Below are 11,921 nucleotides of genomic sequence, written 5' to 3' on the forward strand. Positions count from 1 at the left end.
TGTAAACAGGACTTCTGCTGCAACAGTCAAGAGCATGACGTAATGGGGCAGAACACTAGAGGAAAAAAAAACGAGTCAACTCTGCCCATGGAATTACTTGTACTTCTGTTCCACTAAATTACTTGTACTTCTGTTCCACTACCTGATGTTACAGATCCAGGATGTATGAACTGGTTCAGAAGCAGAAGGAGCCGTAACTCTGTGGGCTTCCACCTATCCTTTTCATCAAGTGCCCTTGGACGGCGCACAAACTCCTCTGGCACATGCTTTTCAAGAGACATACTCTGTTTCAATACAATTTCATGATCTTTTGGACTAATTCGAATGGGAAGTGGACCAGAAAACCAAATGTTTACAAGTTTCCTTGTTACACCTAAGTACACTACAGGTGCATTGGATCAAGAGGCACACGCTTTACATAGTCAATGGGTAGTTCGGTCAAAATGGAAACTCTTTGACGATGGTCCTCATCTGTCTGCAGGCGGAATGACTTACCTGTTCTGAGCACTCCTGCCGTCAATGAAAAAAAAACTCATCAAAGCCACCCTCTGCTGTGCACTTAGGGCATTCATAGTAACTGCTTTGCCCTTTTGTTTTGAAGATGAATGAGCGAGCTGGCGCATCACAGATAATGTTACTGATCTCAATCTTTACAGTGCTAATGAGAAGTGAAATGCCTTTTTCTAGAATTTCCTTGGGCTCATTCACAAAAGGCCTTAAAAACCAGTCGACACAACCTGGTTTTGTGGGGCCCACAAATGCCCCAACAATAAATGGCTGTTGTTTACCAACAGCCAAGTCCAAGGTATACACATGGCATTGTATTGGCCAAAGTTGTTGCTTCGAGCTTTTAGACAAGGGAAGCCCATCTATGTTAAAGCCTAGCAAAACAAGTGGTGCAGCGCAGCCAGAGCTAAGCAGAACATTTTTTAACCCCTTTTCTAGACCGTAATGGCAGTAAAATCCTGGATCAAGAGGTACAACACCTGCTGCATAGCTGACTTACGAGAGGTTTTCAGCAAACTTCGTGCAACCTTTGGAAGGTCTCGAAAACAGTGGTGTGACTTAGAATACCCAGTAGCGATGTTAGCGAACGGTGCGAACGGACAGAAAAACTTTCAGCGCTTGCGTAGGCCGTCCCTTGAACAAACTGCTCTGGAGCGTCCCAAAAGCAAACTGCTCTAGAGCTTCCAAGAAGTCCCAAAATCTGTCAACATTACTGTCACAAGAAACTATTGCCACAACTGTGCCATGGCCTAAAGCAATTGCCGTAGTCCTCGGGACATGCATTTCCAATATGGATTGTTCATGAGAAGTGTCTTGAACTTTTACTGTCATTTAATGCACCTCGTGAATGCCGTTAATGTGAAGAGCAGTCGCTGATAGCGTCTGGGGGAACTGACATCGATTCGAGCATGCCTTCTACTTCAAGGCGCACTTTCTTCCGAGCATGATTCTGTGTCGTTACCTTTGGCATCCTTGCACACTTCAAAACACTAATTCATAATTTTTTCCTGCACATGTGCTCCTTATTTAATCGTTAGCAAGAATGAGGAATAAATACGCGAGAAAGAATATCATCAGCATTCACGTGGGCCAGTTACGCAAATATAAAGCGCTTAAAATTGCGTTACACTTCACTGGACATGAAGCATGAGTGCATATAGTTGACAATATGCTTACATACGTTCCTTCTGACTGCGGCATTCTTGACCTTATCACACAAAGGGTGCATTGACTCTGCTAAGCCTGCCAAAGTTCCTGTTTCGGTGTGCAAGAGGAGACAGTGTAAAAAAAACAGAATATCAGCGCTCACGTGAAGCAATTGTGTGAATGCAGCACACATAGCATTGCGTAAAACTTCACTGGACATGAAGCGTGAATCCACAGTTCAATACCGTATATATACGACCCTTCTATCGACGGCGCCGACTTTGTCACACAGAAAGCTGCATCACAGCCACTTCATTTCATTTCATTTCATTTCATTTTGCATTTATTTCAGTCATGTACAATGGCTGAGGAGAAAGGAAAAAAAGCCGCGCACGCGGCTTGACAAAGCTCCCATCTCCCATAGCGGCTTGGCACGGCGATGACAGGCAGCAGTAAAACAATAACAAGAGAATGCATGAAATAACAAATATGTACAATATCTTCATAACAGATCACCAGAATAGTCTCGGTACTGTTACACACACGCAAATGATAGTTTAATCACAGCACATGGATACTTAGTTTATACTTAGTTTATTGCAAAAAGCACGCGTTTTTTGCTGCGCTGCCTCTGGCCCAAGCCCCGTAGCACCCCAGTCCCACCAAAAAGTAGTAGTAAAGTGTTTATTAAAAAATAATAAAAATAAAAGTTAAGAGTTTTTCTAGGCCCGGCATCTGCCAACACTGTGGCGGCGGCGCCTGAGCTGGGGCAGCGGAAATAAAGGATAGCACGTAGTATGAAGAAGTGAAATGAAATTGATAAAGCAAGAAAGGACATAGGGAGTGGTCAGATATACACTAGTTACAAAGGGTAACAATAAAGTTGTCTAGGTTGTGCACATGTACAGCTCAGGAGGAAAAGATAAAAATAAATACATGCGCACAACACTTCGCACACAACAGCTGGGGTGGGGCGCCCAGCTGTTAATCGTCCTAGCTTGTATCTGTTCGAGAAATGCACAGAGGCTCTCCAAGGTTCGCTCACGATTGGCCAACTAATCACGCGCCAATAAACAAGCCTGCTTGTCAACTAGATTACCTGCTGCTTGACTTGCACTATGCAAAAGGACACCAGAGGCCCTTTGGAAGAAAGCTCTTCAGACCACTTTCAAATGCATGTACTTTTCTCTTTGTAAGGCCTTAGCTACAATGCCGCCTGTTTAGCATCAAGCCTCTTCATGCAAAAAATAGCGCGATGAAATGATCGAGCACTAAGCGCTTGTCTGCGCGGTGCTGTCCGCATTTCGTGTTTACTTAGAGCTAATTTTTACACCATGAAAGTTCAACAATTCCAACAACTTTCCGCTTCACATAGCAACAAGCCGTTGGTATCTCGACCATGTTTGATACGTCCATACATGCAATTTTCCTGTGTCAAAACTGGGGCACAAAAACACTCAGTCTACATCTCATAGCCTACGGCAGAGGTGGTTTCTCTCCACCACGCTTAATGAATCGCTTTATAAGCTGCGGTCGTCGGGGTCACGGTATGGCCATCTTTACAGCTGCCGGGGCTTAACGAGAGGGAGACAAGCCGCTTTTCCCCTTCGTTAGCGTGCTGAGTGCTGGTCATGGTACCGCACCCCTCGCTCCTCTCCGCGTCCCCTTCACTCGGAGAGGAGCGAGCGGGCCATCGAACAACAGCTGCAGGCCACGCCGGTCACTATCTCGGCAGTCCTTCCTGTCTATTAGGCTGTTTGGCCATCTCGTTCCGATCCCAGTTTATACGAGGGTTGTATAGATGGAGCATCTTGTTCGAATGTGTACGCCGTTCCATCCTCACAAACCAGCCTTAATGGTGCTGTAATCAGTAGAAACGAGGGTAAGGGTTGGCCCCTTCCTTCCAAGTCTGGTGCTGCTGTTAGCGGCTTGTCTGGGTTGAGCAGGTGGTGTTTTGAAATCACAGCAAGGGCTTCTTCGATTACCTCGAACAGGTGATGCCCTGAAGAGTAAGAAGGAAGCATCATTCACAAGGAAAACAACATGCATGGCCAGCTGTCGAACTTACTAAGGAGTGGGAAATTGGGAAAGAAATCTCGATTTTTCACACATGGCAGCTTCAGAATGGCCGCAAAACAAACCGAGTTCGCCGACTGTAAATCTTCGTATTGCTGATGTCACAAATTCCATGCCCTGGTAAAGAAAAGAATATTCAAGTTGTAACTTCGTTTCTTTAAAGTATGTGCCCAAAACAGGATAACAATTCATCACAGGGTTGAAGAAAAGGTTTCCAGTACTATTGCAAGGTTTTGCATTAGCTGGCTGCTGCACAAGAAAAAGCTATTTGCAGATTATACTGTTTTTCTACATTCTTTGTGAAAAATTGTAGTGCAAAAGCATGCACAAAAATCTAGTTTTTTTATTCTATTGAAGCTAAAGAATAACTAACACGTGTTATGAAATGGGCCGGGAAACCCTGAAAGTGCAAAATCTCAGTGCTCTGTGGCACTTCTTAAATCCTCCAAGTTTATTATGTATTCAAAAAACATTCCTTCCACACATAATGAAGAAATTCAACATCATGATTAAGAGTCGGGACATTCCTAGAGGCACTAGCATACACATTCAGTGAACTCCTGTGAACAAGCTATTCATGTTTCACAAACACCAGATACTTGCTTGCGAAGGTTACCACCTTATGGTCTTTGCCACCTCATTCTTTGATTGTGCAAGGTGCACCAATGAAAGAAATGCTTCGTTCAACGAATACACAACAGCTAATCTTCACTCCCTTCAAACACCCACCCACACATTACAAGATAAGAGAGCGAGCTTCATACATTGTATCCTTGTAGGACAATTGAAGGCTTAGTTCTGCTGACTCTGGTGCTGGGAATTGAGAGCGAAGTGCACGAACTATCCTGGCATCTATGATCTCTGATTGCAATGCAAATCACTTTTCTTGCACTAAGTCCTCAGGGATAACATTTCCTGCACTATGATATGCTTGAAGCATTGCACGCTTGCTCGCCATTGAAAGTGTAATATTCCTAAAATTCTCTGAGGCTCGGATAATGCGCCTGAAGTATGTATGATTGCTTACCTTCAAGTTGCAATGTTGACGAGTGGACCAATGGACCGAAACTACAATAGAGATCGGGGTAATGGCTAAAAAAATGATGTTTGGGTCTCAGAGGCACTGCTGCAAAAAGTCTAACACTTTCAGTGTTGTATTTACCTATAAGAACCCTGAGGTACTCAACGTAATACGAAGCTTGGAAGAGACATAAGTATAATAGTATTATATTTTAACATTGAACTGCTTGCCCACGCACTTTACAGCTGTTGTTATTCATAAGAGTTGCTGACCTGCTTTTAGCATCCCACCGGCTGAGAGAGATATTCTTCAATCGCTCATTTAGCTGAGCAACTGTAAACCATTTGTTTATGAACAAGGTGCTTCACAATTAGTGACATATCAAAGGAGCATTCCCTTCTAAAATGTTATGAGCAACACATACATGGTGGCAGCCCAGACGTCACATGAAAGGACTACAGAGTCAAATTTCACTCTTTTTCCTAATTCATAGCAACCGTGTTCGGCCATGCTCATACAGTTATGCTCATCACGTGAGCGTTGTTCAGAAAGTCCTATTTCATAACCTCATAGTATCGACAAAACCACCTTGACTTAATTCAAAGGTTTCCCAAATTGTCACCCAGGATAGCAGCCAAGGCACACTTGAAGTTATCACTTCCAACAATAAATCCATTTTCTTCAAGGTCCTCTAGCTCTGCAACAACTGTCTTCATCATAGCATGGTGGCCTTCACTGAAGTCTGTTTTGCTGCATTGTTTTGACTCATCATAGGCTGTGCAGTTGTTGTGCTTATAGGAACGCTCAATTTCGACCACCTGGGGATCTTTAACGTGCACTGTGCGATGTCAGTGCACGTTAAAGATCCCCAGGTGGTCGAAAATATTCCGGAGCCCTCCACTACGGACCTATTCGTTCCTATCTTCTTTCACTCCCTCCTTTATCCCTTCCCTTACGGCGCGGTTCAGGTGTCCAACGATATATGAGACAGATACTGCGCCATTTCCATTCCACCAAAAACCAAATATTACTCCACTGCAGCGAGAAGTCTCTCAGTGTGCTTTCAGATTCCATTTTATTTCTTCCTGTGTGTTCTTGGTTGCTTACCATGAGTATTTTGTTACACCTGCTGCCAAAAAGTGGTCTTGACGTACTGGCTGTTTGTTGTAGGTGGGCATTACATTTGAAATTCAGACAAAAAGTTATGCTAAAAATGGTGGCAAAATATTTTTGACGAGTATAGCGGATGATATTCTACACAGCTCACTGTTTCACAAGATATTTACTGCATTCACTGTATCGCATAAAAAAATCTAGCGTATTTGCATTATGAAGGAGTGTGAAGTTCACCTCAAAACTGAGAAAGGCTACTAGATGCATCCCACTCTCGGAAAAAGCTGTGAGTTTGCTTTATGTGCTGTTGTGCACATAACGTGTCGAAGGGTTAAGGTGTGTTTTGGGGTGATTTTTTATTGTATTCTGTAGCAGATGGATAAGAAAGAGGATACAGAGAGATAGATACCAGATCGCTACTGAGGCACTTTATACTTCACCATTTTTGTATATTTTAGCGTCTCCCATTTCTGCTTCACAAAGTTTGAGTTATGTTTCCGAATTTCCTAAATACTTGGCGAATTTCTTCTCTTTCAGTGCCAGATTATTACTGTGCAGAAATTTAACCCCTGAAAAAAAAATATCTGGTAATGCTTGCCTGACATACTGGGTATATTCAGTTTTCTGCAGAATATTTTCAAATGATTCACTTTATATCCTTCTTGTCATCACGTTAACTATGTGTTGTTTTTTGAGGCGGGATCTCCTGTTCACACTAAGATTCACACCGAAAACAGATGTGGTCATTTGTCTGTGTTATTGGTATGGTTTTAATAATATTGTTTGGATGAGTTTTGCTGCGACGTATTTTCATTGCACAAGTACTTACCTGATTAGAGATGGCGTGGTATGCCAAGTGTATTAAACTTGCATGTCACGTCAGCCTTGTACTTGTGTCTGGAAAACTTTTCGTTTCATAGGATGAGCCAATTGGTGCTTTGCTTTTGTCACAATAGTGGAAACTGAGACATTAGCGATACTTGCACGAGAGATACTTGCCCATGACAATTGCATTCCTTCCACAGGACCAGCTAGAGTGGAAAGCGCTACTCACTTCTCTTGAAAATTATCGCCCCATAAAATTTCACATTGTTGGGCCTTTGACACACTTTAATGGCAAGTTGAAAACGCAGATCAAGTAAATGGTACCTGTCAACTCCTTTGTCTGCTCAGAGCTGTATGCAGCACTAGAGGAAGCAGATATGCTTACTACTAGACCCAATCCATTGCATAAATATACAGATCTTTCTATAGAGCATCGGAGGCACTCAGAATATGCTTGGAATGCTACCAGGTCTTGCTTTGGAGAGTGAACTTCCAAATGGTGAAACAGCTTCTAGGAAATCAGGAGACATAAGACCTCCTGAAATGCAACATAATGCAATTTTCCGCATATGTAATGAAACTGTGGTTATTTCATTGTCTTGTCAACCATGTTTAGCGATAACTGCAATCAACATGTAGCTCGGCGCAGCCAAGAGCTACAAAAAATGTCCTTGATTGTAGCCAGCTCCCGTGCTCGGGAGGAGTTTTGTTTTTCATGAACACACCTGAGCTAAACATTCCAGTGCATGCAAATCTACAAATGTGTATGCAACATCTGGTAGCTATTTCATTCCAAGACCAGAAACGCTTTCCTCACAAGTGAAAAAATAGCAGCAGCAACCTGGCAACATGTGAAACATGGATATTCATGCAAACTGCTGTACTGGCTCAATGGCTTTTTCGTTTGGCTGCTGAGTGCAATCTTGTCAAATGAAATCCTGGCAACGGTCACTTCATTTCGACGGAAGTTAGATGCAAGCACACCCATGTGGTATGCGGTGTCAGAGCGCATTAAAGAACCTCATGTGATCGAAATTATTCGAAACTATCACCATGTTTTGGCATAAGCCAAGGCCCACTGCTTCCCATCTCCCAAGTCCAGAGCTACAGCCACTGACCTCTATAAGTGAGCTGCAGCCTAGGGCTGCACTAGGCATTGATTTCCTGCCATAGTATAAGCTAAGTAGTTGTATCATAAGCATGATGCCTGCTGGTATTTTTTCTTGTCCACATTCTTTCATATCGTTTTTTCTCTGTAACTAATGGATGGTGCCGAGTACTTTTTGTGCGTTGTCCAACGTGCAGTCATTTATACAGAAAGAACTTAAGCATCGCTGTTTATGGCATTGCAGTTTTTATTCACTTACACTGCTTTTCTCTGTTAATTTTGCAGGCTAATATTGACAAGCCAAAGGAATACATGCTACCACTGGAAGAAGCCTTCAATATAAATCCTCACCTTTACAGATGCTTTGTCCTGATGTTCATAGCCTGTGCATTAACTTGTTTATAGACCTTAGTGCCTGGTGTCCATGGACGAAATGGTGTGCATAATGCCCCATCCATCAAAAGCACAGATACTTGCAGCATCGATGAGGGTTATTGTTGAAGATACCTTGGGGCAACATGGTATAAGCATAAAGAAGGGTATGAGTATACAGGACACCTTGTTATCATTTGGTAAAATACATTCTGTGCAATATATGACTACTTATTTGTAGCCATTGGATAAATGTACCATTGGTGGGCAATTCTTAATCTCTCTTCTGGTGCTAAAGGGACTATTTACTTGTCTTTGTTGTTACAGTGCCTTGCGAGTGCATTTCTCATTATTTTGTTTATTTTCTCTGCTGTATCTTGTTTTTGCCTTATTCATGTCTGAGACCTTATGTTGAAGTATCTCTACCAAAGCAACAGCTTTACTTTTTTAGCCAGATATTCTTTGAACTTTAACCTATTCTGTTTTTTACCTGCTCTTGAGTGAAAGCCATAATTGGTTGCTAATTCAAAGTACACATAGAAGTCTGATGATATTTTTTATGTGTATAACACTGCTGACACTAGCTGGCTAAACAGTATCTGTTGCTACATGAGTTTCAAGCCTTGAAGTCCATTCCATTTTTCGGTTTGTGGTAACAGCACGTGTCTGTTTGCGGAATGAACTGTAGTGTCCTCATTTTCACGTGTAATTTTTAAAAATCGTCCTTAAAGTTGGTGGGAATTATTTCTTTCCTATGTTGCCATGTCCCTTACATAAATCCAAAAAGTTTGAAGATTTACTTCCACTAGACAGTTCTCGACTGAAGGGCCCAGACTCTGCATACTAAATATGGCTTTTGTTCCTTAGTTGTAAGGAAACTGTAGCATCTTGGGCCTGAGGTTTTGATGAAAGTGCTGTGGTTTTGAAATGCAGGATCGTTCTTGGCAGATTGAAAAGTTGAAGTGTTTCCTGGACAAAATGCACCTGATGAAAAGTGCCCTGTCAACCAATGTGTGCCAGCCATTATTAGTACCAGTGTGATTAATCACCAGGACAAGCCCACAGGCAAGCAGATTCAACAGTGCACCCACTGCGGCAAGATTTTCCAGAAGAGGTCTGACTTCGTAGCTCATATTTGCACCCACAGAGGCGATCGTCCGTATCATTGCAGTTACTGCGATAGCGTGTTCGCAACAAGGAACAGCCTGGTCAGACAACTGCGCACCGATACAGGTGATCGTCCATACCATTCCAGCTCTTGCGGCAGTGCCTTTTCTAGAAAACATACTTTGGTAAGACACGTCCGCATCCACACTGGTGAGAAGCCTTTCTAGTGCCAGCTGTTCCCCATGGCCTTTGAACAAAAGGTAACCTTTATGGTGCGCGTGCGGCCCCACAGGGGTGAAAAACCATTCCATTGTGACTTGTGCTCTAAGGCGTTCTCATTTAATTTCAGTTTAAAACACCATAAAGAGACAAGAATCTAAAAGAACAGCGGAGTTCCCTGGTGCCCTTTGGAACACATTTTGGTAGCTATCCTGTTGGCATCCAGACAACAGCATTCTAGTTAGGTGACCTATGACAAGTGTTCCTTTTTAACCTATGCCAGTAGCTACTAGTTTGATTTGCGACCATTCTTTAATTTTGAGGCGCTCCTTGTCTGAAGGAGACACTGACATGCCCTTGTATGTAAAAGGGGTTTCTTCATTCCTTAATGCAGAGAAAACCTTGCCAGATGCTTCGTCATCTATGCTGTGTTCGTGAAGTATCTGACCAATAACATTGACACTGTGGTCTGTGGACAATAAATTTATGGAATGAATTTCAGCACTGATACTGCGCACCACGGATGATGGTACAAGGTGAAACGATTCTAATTTCATTAAATACAGGGCTGCAATTCTTCTCTTCCAAGTCTGCACGATAGTCTGCAGTCTGAATATGCTAGTACAACAGCGGTGCAGTCTTCATCTACACTGCTAGGTGCAGCAAAATCTTCACATCGTGCCACATTGCGACTCGGACACTAACTGCTGCGATGACAGCAACTTACACGAAAAAGAAAGATTTCATGTTTGAATACTGTTTTGCAGTTAACAAAACAATATGCTCTGGCAACACTGAAAGAAGTGTGTTTCCTGAAGAGGGTAAAAAGGTGCAGTAACAAAAACTACAAATGTTCTGTGACTTGCAGAATGCTATAAAGAAACAGGAAGATAAACAACAAACCTTCTGCGACTTGCAGAAGGCTATAAAGAAACAGTAACAAAGCTACAAACATTCTGCGACTTGCAGAAAGCTATAAAAAACTAACAAAAACTACAAGCCTTCTGCGACTTGCAGAATACTGTAAAAAAGTAACAAAAGCAAAAACCAGAAACCTTCTGCGACATGCAGACGGGTATAAAAACATTAACAAAGACTACAAAGCTGCGCCTTGCAGGAAGGTATAAAATAAAAGCAGCAAAAACTACAAGCCTTCTGTGACTGCTACTTGCAGAAGGCTGTAAAGAAAAAAGGCTGCACAAACGCGACAACAGAAACTTAGTGTGGTGGTGGATGCATCTGGTAGTGCGGAATCAGCACCAGGAAGGAGACTACCGCCACGGGCTGCTCGTGCAGGCGCTGAGATACTTCCCTGGTGTCCTGCACTGCTGCCACCAGGTCCGATACAGCGGCTGTTAAGTGCTGCCTGTTGTCAGCAGCCTCGTTGAGATGCTGCACATACAAAAAGGGTCGATTGCTAAATCAAAATTCATTTCTCTTTCATGCTATCGATGATGTACTGAAATATGCTGGGCCACATCCCACAACAGGTGGTCATACAGAGTTAAGCACAGGTTTGGAAAGGTGAATATGGCAACATTATGTTGTATGTGGCTGCTGTACGTGCTGGTAGCATGCGCCACAAATTCAGCATCCCTCTTGTTGCGTGCATAAGCGAGTCTGCTGTGCACTGTGTCCCGTATAGGAGTTCAGCGACCTCCTCGTCACGCTGCATCCTCCACCGCACTTGACGGCCCGGAACTGGTGGTGAGGGCGGTGTGGCCAGTGCAGTCAGCTGTTGGGTGTCTGCCGGATGGAAGGCAGACTGAATGTGCACTTGTCATACAATACAGCACAATGTGCAATAAACAAACTGTTCAGTGCAATATCTGAGGGGAGCAGAGCAGAGTACAGAAAAGCAGTTACAATCAGTGATATGACAAAGGCAGCATTGTTTCAGTGTACTCAATGTGCACATCAGTCTCGTCGCAGCTCCCACTGTGAGAGGGAAAAAGCGAGCACAACGTTCCAATGCTGGATGTGAAGAAAACCTTTGTGCACAATGTAAAACAACTGTGCTGCGACTGTACGATGCTCCTGTATATGCTATTAATTTGAGCAAGCTTGCAAAAAAGGGTAACGTGCCACCTGTATACTGACTGGCTGGTGAGCTCACTGGCTATCTCTGCATGCTGCTGCTGCTGCTCCTCCTCCAACAGCTCAGGTGGTGTCGTATCACTTGCCCCTGCCGACGACGTATCAGTGTCATCCACATGAAATCATTACACAAGACAGAACTGCTCAGTGGACATTTTCAGCATAGCGGGAAATCTGTACGACTAATATGTGTGTTTAGTCATTAGTGCGGCACAATGAAGGCGAAACCACACTACCAGAAAAGAGAACGTAAAGAATCTGAGGCTGCATTTGCAGTCCCCGATTTGTGCATTCCTACACCTTCCAAATTTAGCAAAAACACAGATGAGG

The 11,921-nt window shown here is 43.2% G+C and overlaps 1 protein-coding gene across 1 annotated transcript in view; it reads left to right on the top strand.

The window, feature by feature from the left end:
- The window catches only part of LOC144101764 (AP-4 complex accessory subunit Tepsin-like), a 349,149-nt gene extending 339,163 nt beyond the window's left edge, over positions 1-9,986 (top strand). The window contains exon 13 of the transcript XR_013308057.1: positions 8,082-9,986. The gene's annotated coding sequence lies outside the window, so the exon portion shown is untranslated. The remainder of the gene's footprint in view (positions 1-8,081) is intronic.
- Positions 9,987-11,921: the final 1,935 nt, after the last annotated feature.

The sequence above is a fragment of the Amblyomma americanum genome, chromosome 8 (genome assembly GCF_052857255.1).
Source record: "Amblyomma americanum isolate KBUSLIRL-KWMA chromosome 8, ASM5285725v1, whole genome shotgun sequence".
NCBI lineage: Eukaryota > Metazoa > Arthropoda > Arachnida > Ixodida > Ixodidae > Amblyomma > Amblyomma americanum.